Genomic DNA, 9,752 nt, shown 5'->3' on the forward strand with positions numbered 1-9,752 from the left:
CACATGTTGTGACTTGGATTTAAAACGGGGGAGTTGACAACATTTGATGGTTATTGAGCATGCAAGATTTCACTAGAAGAAAGTCCATATAGGTCTTTGAGAAGTTCTGGCCTATAATGTGGAGAAGGAGCCTTTTTGAAGAGACTGGAAAGTTCTATGTTTTTCATATTATGCCCTGTATTGTCTTTGGTCCTGGCAGGGGACAGATGGAAATTTGATGAGCATCTAGCCTGGCCAGCCTTCCACTCTAGTTCATTTGGAATGGCTTTACTTTCTATGATTTTAGCTTGGGGTGTAATAAATTTCATTTGGGGAACAGAAAGGATATACCTTTTAAAATATTGGAAATTGCAACCCCTATTTTTATAGACAAGGCAGGTGAAGGGACTTGCCCAAGGGTGAGTAGCACAGGACATTGGTCTTATGGGCCTCAGTGTAGTGGTCTTAACACTGGGACTCCTTGCCTCCAGCTCTTTGCAGAAGGACCTGGAGCAAGAGAGACAGGAGATGTGGGCTCATTTCTGGTTCTGCTAGGCCTGAGGCTTACCAATATAAACAGCTTCTGTGTGCCTCAGTTTCCTCATCTGTAAAGTGGGGATGAAAAGTCATCCTCTCTCACCAGGCTGCTACAAGGGACAAATGACGTGATAGAGGTCAGAGGACTTGTCCTCAGTGAAGTACTGTAGAAACATATCAGGTAAGTCACCGCTGGCTGGGGGAACTGGAACTCTTTAGACTGCCTCTGGGCAGAGTGGGGGTTCTCAAATCTCCGGAGATCCGGAAACCCTGCTTGGTATGACTCTCCCGCTAGAGCAAATACAGGCCATCTGCTCTGAACATTGCACTGCCAAACTTTCCATAGCTGGGACCCCTGCCAGTCAGGATATCCCCCCAGGTCTGATTTGCAGTGCAAATTGACTCTTAGCGGTTCCCAATTCTCTTGGCTCTCCAGATCCCCAACCCCATCTCCCATTCTGTATATCTGCCCCCTCCCTCAATTATCCGCCTGTCTGATTTGGAATTGTAGGGAAGGGATGTTAAAAATCAGAATGCATCTCATGGTACAGGGGAGACTGAGCAAGGCCCAGGAAGGGGAAATGATCTGCCCATAATTACATTGTCTTTACCCACCCATTTTCTCTTCCATGATTTCTTTGGAATGATCTTTACCTGCAGTTCCCAGTTAATTACCCTTCTGTGGACCCTGGACCCTCCATGACCAATCTTTTGATGACAACGAACCATTGTTTTCACCTTCATCCGGCCCGTACCACCACTAGTTGGTTAATTCATACTGTACACTTGGCCATGGAACCTGGTCCAAAGCTAGGGAATGTGGTTCCATGATTTCTCTCTTCTGGCTGCAAACCCTTTTCCATGTGTGAGATCCGACTCATGAGCCCTTTGAGAATGGGCAAGAAGCTTTTAGAAGAGGAGCCAGTAAACCTTGACTCTCGGAGCTTCTCTCCATGCCTGGCCCGTGGGCATCCTCAGCCCTCCCAGCCCCCTCAAGCCTCCAGGCTGCTTCTGAGGTTTGGAACTAGAAGAGTTTTCCCCTGACCCTATATTTTCCTCTCCCACTTCTCTTTACTTGAACCCATTTGTAAGCGAAAAACCATTTGGGGTGTTGTGTTTATTTTTTCCTTGTTCCACGGGAAATTACTCAGAATGTATAAGTATGTGTTTTCCTTAGAAAATAGATTCCTTTACATTTTGGCTTTGTGGTTCTTGAGGCAAATGGGCCCACAGAAACCTAGGCTGCCAGGAGAATTCCCCATCCGGGAGTCGTCTCAACTTCAGAATTACACCCTTTCTCTTCCTAGGACCCTCAGCTTTTCAAGGTCCACATGACCCAGCCCAGTGGACCAGACATCAATTTATGCACCAGATTCTCTGATTCTTCACCCCCACTTCCTCATTCTTTCTGTTTTGAGGCAGATCAGGGCATGAGACTATTCCTCCCTCCCATCTCACTGTCCTCTCATCAGGGCTATAAGGGTCTTCAACATAGACCTGCAGTTCTAAGTTCTGGTCCTGGCTCTGTCTCTTGTTAGCTGGCAATGTGAACAGATGACTGCACTTCTCTGTGCCTTGTTTTTGCCTCCTGTGAAATGGGTATGTTGTAGTATTGGTACAAAAGGCTATTGTGGGGACCAGCAGTTAGCATGATGGCTATGTCGCTGACTCCCATGTAGTCGACTGTGGTTTGCATCCTGGACCCGGTGGCTTAAAACTCATGCTGGGCATGCGTGTGTGCATGCCCAAGATCCCGAGAGGAGAACGGAGGAGAAGGGATTGTGGCATGGCCATCCCCCGTGGGGGGTGATTTCTTGCTTTCTGTCTCTCTGTCTCTCTCTCTCTCTGTCTGGCGAGTGCACGTGCCCTATAGTAAAAACCTCTCCCCCTTCCAAAAAAAAAAAAAAAAAAAGGCTATTGTGAAGGTTAGGGAGCTATGCCTGAAAGGTGGTTAGGATGTTATCTGGCAGGGAATGAGCATCACTTAATTTTGTTTGCTTGTGTCCATGTACATGCTTATTCCCTGATGTGCTCATTTTAGTCTTTCTAGGTGTAGCCACAGCCCATTTCTCTCTCTCTCTCTCTTTTCTTTTTAAGAGAGATTTTTTGCTATAGTGTGCATGTGCTCACCAGAGAGACACAGTGAAGTAGAGAGACAGAAAGCAAGAAATCACCCCCCACGGGGGATGGCCATGCCACAATCCCTTCTCCTCCATTTCTCTCTTGGGATTTTGGGCACGCACGCACACACATACACCTGGTGTGAGTTTCAGGCCACTGGGTCCAGGACTTAAAGCGTGGTCGACCATGTGGGAGCCCAGCAATGTAACCATTATGCCATATGCTTGTCCCTCAGCCCACTTCTCTCAACATCCAAAGGAAGATAGAGATAAGACAACTTTCCTCAAGCTGAGGGATCCTGGGATCCTTTCCTTGGCTTGGCCCTCTAACCCAGAGCTCCTTTCCTTCCTTTCCATGTGTATATCCATGCTCTTAGCACAACAGCCAAAAGGTGGAAGCAGCTTGAATATCTCAGTGGGTGAGTGAGCATATAAAACATGGTATTTCCATACCAGTGGAATATTACTCGGTCTTTAAAAGGGAGGAAATTTTGACGTATGCTAGATGCATGACGCTTAAAGATTATGCCAAATGAAATAAGCCAGATGCTGGACAAATAATGTGATTCCATATCTATGTAGTATTCAGAGCAATCACATTTAGAGGTGAAAAGTAGAATATCAATTCCAGGGACTAGGGAGAGAATAGGCATTGTCATTTAGTGAGTAGAGAGTTTTGATTTGGTATAATGGAAAAATTTCCAGAGATGGGTGAGGATGATGTTTGCACAATGATGCAAATGTTCTTTAAACATTTTTTTTAAAGGTTTTTGCCACATATTCTCACTGGAGAGACACAGAGAGAGAAAGTGAGAAATCAGCTCCCAGAGGAGATGGGTACACTGTAATCTCTTCTCCTCCATTCTGCTCTCGAGATTTTGGGCACATACTCATACACACCTGGTGCGATTTTCAAGCTGCCAAGTTCAGAACTTGAAACGTGGTTGGTCAGGTGAAAGTCAGTGCCTTAAACACTGTGCAACCCACTGGCCCAGTATAAACATTCTTCATGCCACTGAACTTCATACATACAAATGGTTAATGTGGTAAGTTTCATGTTGAATATATTTTACTACAATAAAAAAGGCACAAATAAAGAATTGTATACCAATTATTTTTAAAAAGTCCCTTTGAGACAGCCTGAGGGAGTGCATAATAACGCATTTAAGTCCTGTGGGAGTCATGAAGGTGGATTAGTCTACCTGGAGGGATTTCAGGGCAAGAAATAAGTTAATCGACTACAGTGCAATACATTAAAATCTTATTTTAGCCCTGTAACGATGTTTGGGGAACTGCGGTGAAGATAGAACATTAGCCTGGAGCAGGACAGTGATATTTGAGCTGGGCTTTGAAGGTTGAATAAGAGTTTGCACTTCAGAATGAGTAAAGGCCTGACGGATGTGGTGTTTAAAAGAGTTTGGGGATATCAGTTTATCCGCAGTGGGAAGGACGCCATGTAGGAAGTTTGCAGAGGTAAAGGAAATGACACTGGAAAGGGAGACTGGAGTCAGACTGGAGGCTTCTGGGGCAGTGACACCTCTGAAGGTCTGCAGTAGTTAACAGCTGATGTGCAAACTTCTGCTCTCTCCTCAGAGCCCAGGACACTGTACAAGGACTATAGGAATGCAATTTTTAACTCCAGGCACCAGGAGAAGCTTGTGGGGAGATTCTTGGGGGACAACCATGTCCTCATGGCTCACCCTTAAGGCTGTCATGTGATTTTCCTTGATCCCTGCTTAGTCATCATCTCTGATGATCCTGCTATAGGAACAAAACTTTTCTTCCCAAGTCCCTTAGTAACTTCTGCCTTTGCTTTCTCAGAGCTCGTCAGAGCCTGCTTCCTCCAAGACGCCCTCCTAGGCTAAGCCAGTGGCAGGAAGTTGAATTTACTTAACTTTCATCAAGTTAAATTCTCATCCTCTTAAGAGAGCAGGGTAATGAAGGACCTAAAGCTGGGGCCAAAGGGTCTGGGAGGGCTCAAATCCCACTTCTAGTCCTTAGCAGCCATGTGGACTTGCATTCGTGCCTGCACTTCTGTGCCTCCATCCCCTCATATGTACAAAGGAAGGAACTATATCAGCTAGTTGTACTGGTGACAACAATCCCTGTGCTCTGATTCCGGCCACTGAATGGGCTGTATGTGAAATGACTTTGGGTAAGGGAGAACTCACCTATGGACTTTTTCTGAGCTTCCCCAGGATGGGGAAGTCAGAATGTAACCAAAAGAGAAGCTCCTGACCTCAGGTGGGCTTCTAGAACTAGGCTTATCAGTGGATTTCTAACTGACTCAACTTGCTGCTTTCAACCCTGGAGGGAAGCTCTTCCCTCCAGCAACCTCCCTGAGGGATCCTAAGTTCACAGGGGCCACGGCCTTGACAGGAAACAACTTCCGTGTCACAGAGCTACATGATTGCCAACAGTGCTGGAGTGGGGGCTGGGCTGCTGGCTATGTGTGTGCGGCCCTCCTGGGTTCCCCAGCACTTCGTCTGCTCTCGATGAATGACCGAGTATTAATGGGTATCTGATAGTAATTAGGTACCACAGTGTGCCATGTAGCATGCCTGGTCCTGGGGATACAGTGCCAGACAGTGCCCTGCTGTTAGGAGCTTTTGTTCTAGTGGTCAAAGGTCAATTATGAGTGCCAGGTCCCTAGATGAGAGCTTTACACCCATTATTTCATTGAACTGACAACAGCCTAGTAGGTGTCAGGCTCTTACCCTTTTGTAGGTGAGCATTCTCTCCAGGGGGACATTTGTGTATGTGAGTGGGAGGTTGGGTAGTCTAGTAATAAGATTTCTCTCTTATCTCTTTCTCACTTAGGTAGGAGCTTCTTGCCTGAAAGACTCTAGGTCATTTAAATGGCTTCTCTAGTGTTGGCGAGAAGTCCTGCAATCCCCAATGGCCTCCATCCAAGCATGGTTAGACCCCAGAGGAGCCCAGCTCTGCCCCCAGTGATACCTTGCGGGAAGTGAGGAGAAGCTTAGTGACAGAGATCAAGGCTGTAGACCCTGTCCCTGAGGGCCAGCCAGCCAAGGCACCACACTTGTATGGCACTAAGCAGCCAAGTGCTCCTGTTGGGGAAGCTGCGGGCTGGACCAGGCTTGGTGCTGGGCTTCTGGGGGCTGGTGTGCGGAAGCTGTGATGCCTCCTCATTCTTAATTCCATCCTTCTGTTTTTACTTGCTCTACGTCTTGCTAAATTCCCTTCCCAGGCTAAAAGTTTCCATCTCTGGGCTTGGCCCCAAAGCTAAATTCTTTGGAAACTTTCAGCTGAGTTCACTTAGCGATTATTGAGTGGGAGAAGGTGGGTGGGGGAGGAGACAATTTGGGTTCTGCTTGGTTTTGATACTTCCAATGCAAGCATGGTGAAATCCAGAACTTTCCCCTTAGTTGCTTGCAGTCTCAGTTGGGGTGTGGAAGACAAATGGTATCACAGAAACAGCTTAGGGTGGGGGGTTGAGACCCCTTGGATCCCAGTCCTGGATAGGATGAGCTCTGCCCCATAGCCCTGCTATCTCTGAAATCAGTTTGCTAATATATATAGTTAGATCTTTGGAATAAATTAATTTTTTTCCCAAAAGTTAATTCATTTATTTCTGAGAGAGAGAGAGAAGGAGCAAGAGGGAGAGAAGAAGGGAGGGAGGAATAAAAGGAAGGAGAGAGAAATATAAGGGGTAGAGAGAAGCACCTCCAAAAGGGTTCACACTGTGACTCACCTTCAGTCTCGGCCACTCAGGATCACGGGCACGTGCATGAATGCCTGGTGTGTACAGGGAGACCATGAGTCTCAAACCTGGGACTCTTACATGACTTCTGTATCACTTAGCATTGGATCACTGTGGCTGGCCAGAATAAATGATTTCTGAGGTCTTTAAGCACTGCCCTGATGCTTGCCAATGGATGCTTTAATCTCATGATGCAATTTTTGTTTGAAACGCGTCTTGCTTCCCTCCGTGTGTGTGTGGGCAGCCATCAGAGGGTTCTAGCTTCTGGAGATGCCTGTGCAGTCTGTCAGCCTCCAGATCATTTTGAACCACGTGGCTGGACCACAAAAGTCGCAGGCTTGGTCTGATGGAAATCCGGCAGCTGGCCCGGAAGAAATGAGTTTTGCTCTGCCCACCCTTCCTCTTCTGTTTGTTTGGTTTTCCCTGTCTTCTGCGTCAGGGATGAGCTGGTTAGGAGAAGGGCATGAAACTTAGAGTCTGGATCTGCACATGTTGTTTGCTTTGGGAGACTAAAAACAAAACATTTGGTTGATTTTAGTCCAATAAGTTAATTTTTTAGAAAGACAGGTTATTTGCTGGATTGAGCTGACTTTTTGGTACCCTAACATTAAAAAAAGGCTAGAAAAACAAAACAAAAAAACAACCAGCATTAAAAAAAAAGGTTTGCAAAATGATCTCTGTAAATTAGTTTCTATAAAGAAGGTTTTCTGTAAGTGGGAGCTCTGAGTAAGGAAGACAGAAGAGAAAAGGGACAGAGGCCAAAGTGCAATATAAGATTTTTAGATGACCAGAAAGTTCCCCAGGAAGTAGCTTTGACACATTTATTTATTTATTTATTTATTAAGAGGTTTTCGCTAGAGGGCGTGTGTGCTTGCCAGAAAGACAGAGCGAGACAGAGAGACAGAAAGTGAGAAATCACCCCCCAGGGGGGATGGCCACGCCAAAATCCCTTCTCCTCCATTCTCTTCTCGGGATCTTGGGCACACAAACACGTGCCTGGCATGAGTTTAAGCCACCGGGTCTGGGACTCAAACCACCTGTCGACTACATGGGAGTTCAGTGACATAGCCATTATGCCAACTGCTGGCCCCTTACTCTTCCTTTTTCTTTCCATCTTCTCTTTCTTTCTTTTAAAAGTTTTTCCTACAGGGGTTATAGAGATAGAGATAGGGAAAGAGAGGGAAAGTGAGAAAGCATCCCAGAAGGGGATGGCCATGCTACACTCTTTTCTCCTTCGTTCTCTTGGAATTTGGAGCACACACACACACACACACACACACACACACACCTACCTTGACTTAAAAAACAAATTTTAGGTTTTTGTGATAGGGCACATGTGCTTACTGGAGAGAGACAGAGAGAGGGAAACTGAGAAATCACCCCACAAGGGGAATAGCCATGCTGAAATCCCTTTTCCTCCATTTTCCTCTTGGGTTTTTGGCACACATGCACATGCAACCTGAATGATTTTCAAGCCACCAGGTCTGGAGCTTGAACCACGATCAACCATGTGGAAGTATGGCACTTTAACCATTATGCTACCTGCTGGTTCTCTGGTATTTATTTAAGCCTCTAGGTCTGGAACTCAAACTGCACAATCAGCTATGTGGGATCCAGCCACCTTAACCACCATGCCACCAACTGTTCCAATGCTATTTCTGAGATACATCTAAATAATCTAAAATGTGCAGGGAGAAAGAAAGGAGCTGTGAAGTCTCCTGTCAGAGACCTTAAAAGCAAGACAGCCCACTAATGTCTCTGTAGTTTCTTAGTAGTCTTGCTTGACAGCAGAGAATGAATGAAATGGGAGGCAGGTTAATGTGAACGGGAAGGTGGAACAACTCATTGGGCAAGTCCGTAGACTGAAATCCTCCCACCTGCTGCATGAGAGGCATTTGCATGTTGTCTTTACTGGGTGCTGACCCAGCTCTCATTCTCTCCAATCCTGAATTGGGAACCTGTCGTTCAGATTATTGCAGGGAGCCTTGCCCAGGATAGACACTGTGAGGCTCCGCCAAGCTTCTGCTCTTATGACCCTTTCCTCTACGCTTACCTTACCTTGAGAGCCTTTTCTGCATCTTGAAAATAAGAGTTCAAGTGGAAGACAGACTGAGGAACAGAGAAAGTTTGGGAGGGGAGATACCTTTCATTTGCTCTGGTGGGTATCTGCCTTTTGGCTGGTCCTGAAGCCGTAGGTATTTATCGTTGCTGTTAATTAAGAGCCATTATGTGTGGGGTTCTGCACTACCCTGCAAGGTATCAGCATTTGTCCACTAGAGAAACCAAGGTTGTTGCCCAAAGTCACATCTTTGGTAAGAGGCAAAGCAGGAACTGGAATCTAGTCTGACTTCAAAGTCTGTGCTCTTCTTTCCCAGCGTGCTAGCCTTAGCAGCCAGTGGATGTGAGCTGTTTCCAGGAACTCCCAATATTTATCGTTGCTGAGTGTGTGCATAGTCTGGTGCTAGGTACCCTACTGGGTTGCCACAGTTGAGCTACCACTTTGGCACTCCCAGCTTGGGTGGAGTTGAATGGTGTCAAGGAGGTCCTCAGATCTGAGCCAGGACTTCCCCTCAGGGCTGTGGCCCCAGAGGCCTCTTTCTGCCAGGTATGACTCTTGACCACAGTATGACTTCTGGGTGCTGAGGCACACTGGCCTGGTGGATTCTTTTTCCAAAGTAAAATATTAAAAATTATATTTTATGACTCTATTAATATAAAGACAAATGTAATCCAAGCTGGGGACATGGTTATATATTCATTTTTTCTTTTAATTTTGAAAGACACTAAAATAAAAACACTTTGAGGGTCCTTAAAACCAGCATGGGCCTCAAACTATACTGTGCCTAATGTGAAGTTGGCCTTTTGTTTTTGGAGAGGTTTTTGCTATAGGGTGTGTGTGCTTGCCAGACAGACAGAGAGAGACAGAGAGACAGAAAGGAAGAGACCACCCCCCAGGGGGGATGGTCATGCCACAATCCCTTCTCTTCCATTCTCCTCTCGAGATCTTGGGGATGCACGCACACACGCCTGATGTGAGTTTAAGCCATTGGGTCTGGGACGCAAACTGCGGTCGACTACATGGGAGTCCAGCAACATAGCCATTATGCCAACTGCTGGTCCCATGAAGTTGGCCTTTCATGTTGACATTGATAGGGAAGTCCTGGAAATCTTGTCTTGAGAATTCCCTTGGACCCGGCTACCTCTGCTGCTGGTCTGCCTTAGAGCCAAATCCCAGTCCTTCAACCACTCAGCTCCAGGCTTCAGGAACATCTCTTCCTCTGCCTCCACCCCTTCACCATCTCTTAAAATTCTTTCAAGCCATGGGACCAGCTGTTGGCGTAATGGCTATGTTGTCGGACTCCCATACAGTCGACTGTGGTTTGAGTCTCGGA

The sequence above is a fragment of the Tupaia chinensis genome, unplaced genomic scaffold, assembly GCF_000334495.1.
Source record: "Tupaia chinensis unplaced genomic scaffold, TupChi_1.0 Scaffold000542_1, whole genome shotgun sequence".
Classification (NCBI taxonomy): Eukaryota; Metazoa; Chordata; class Mammalia; order Scandentia; family Tupaiidae; genus Tupaia; species Tupaia belangeri.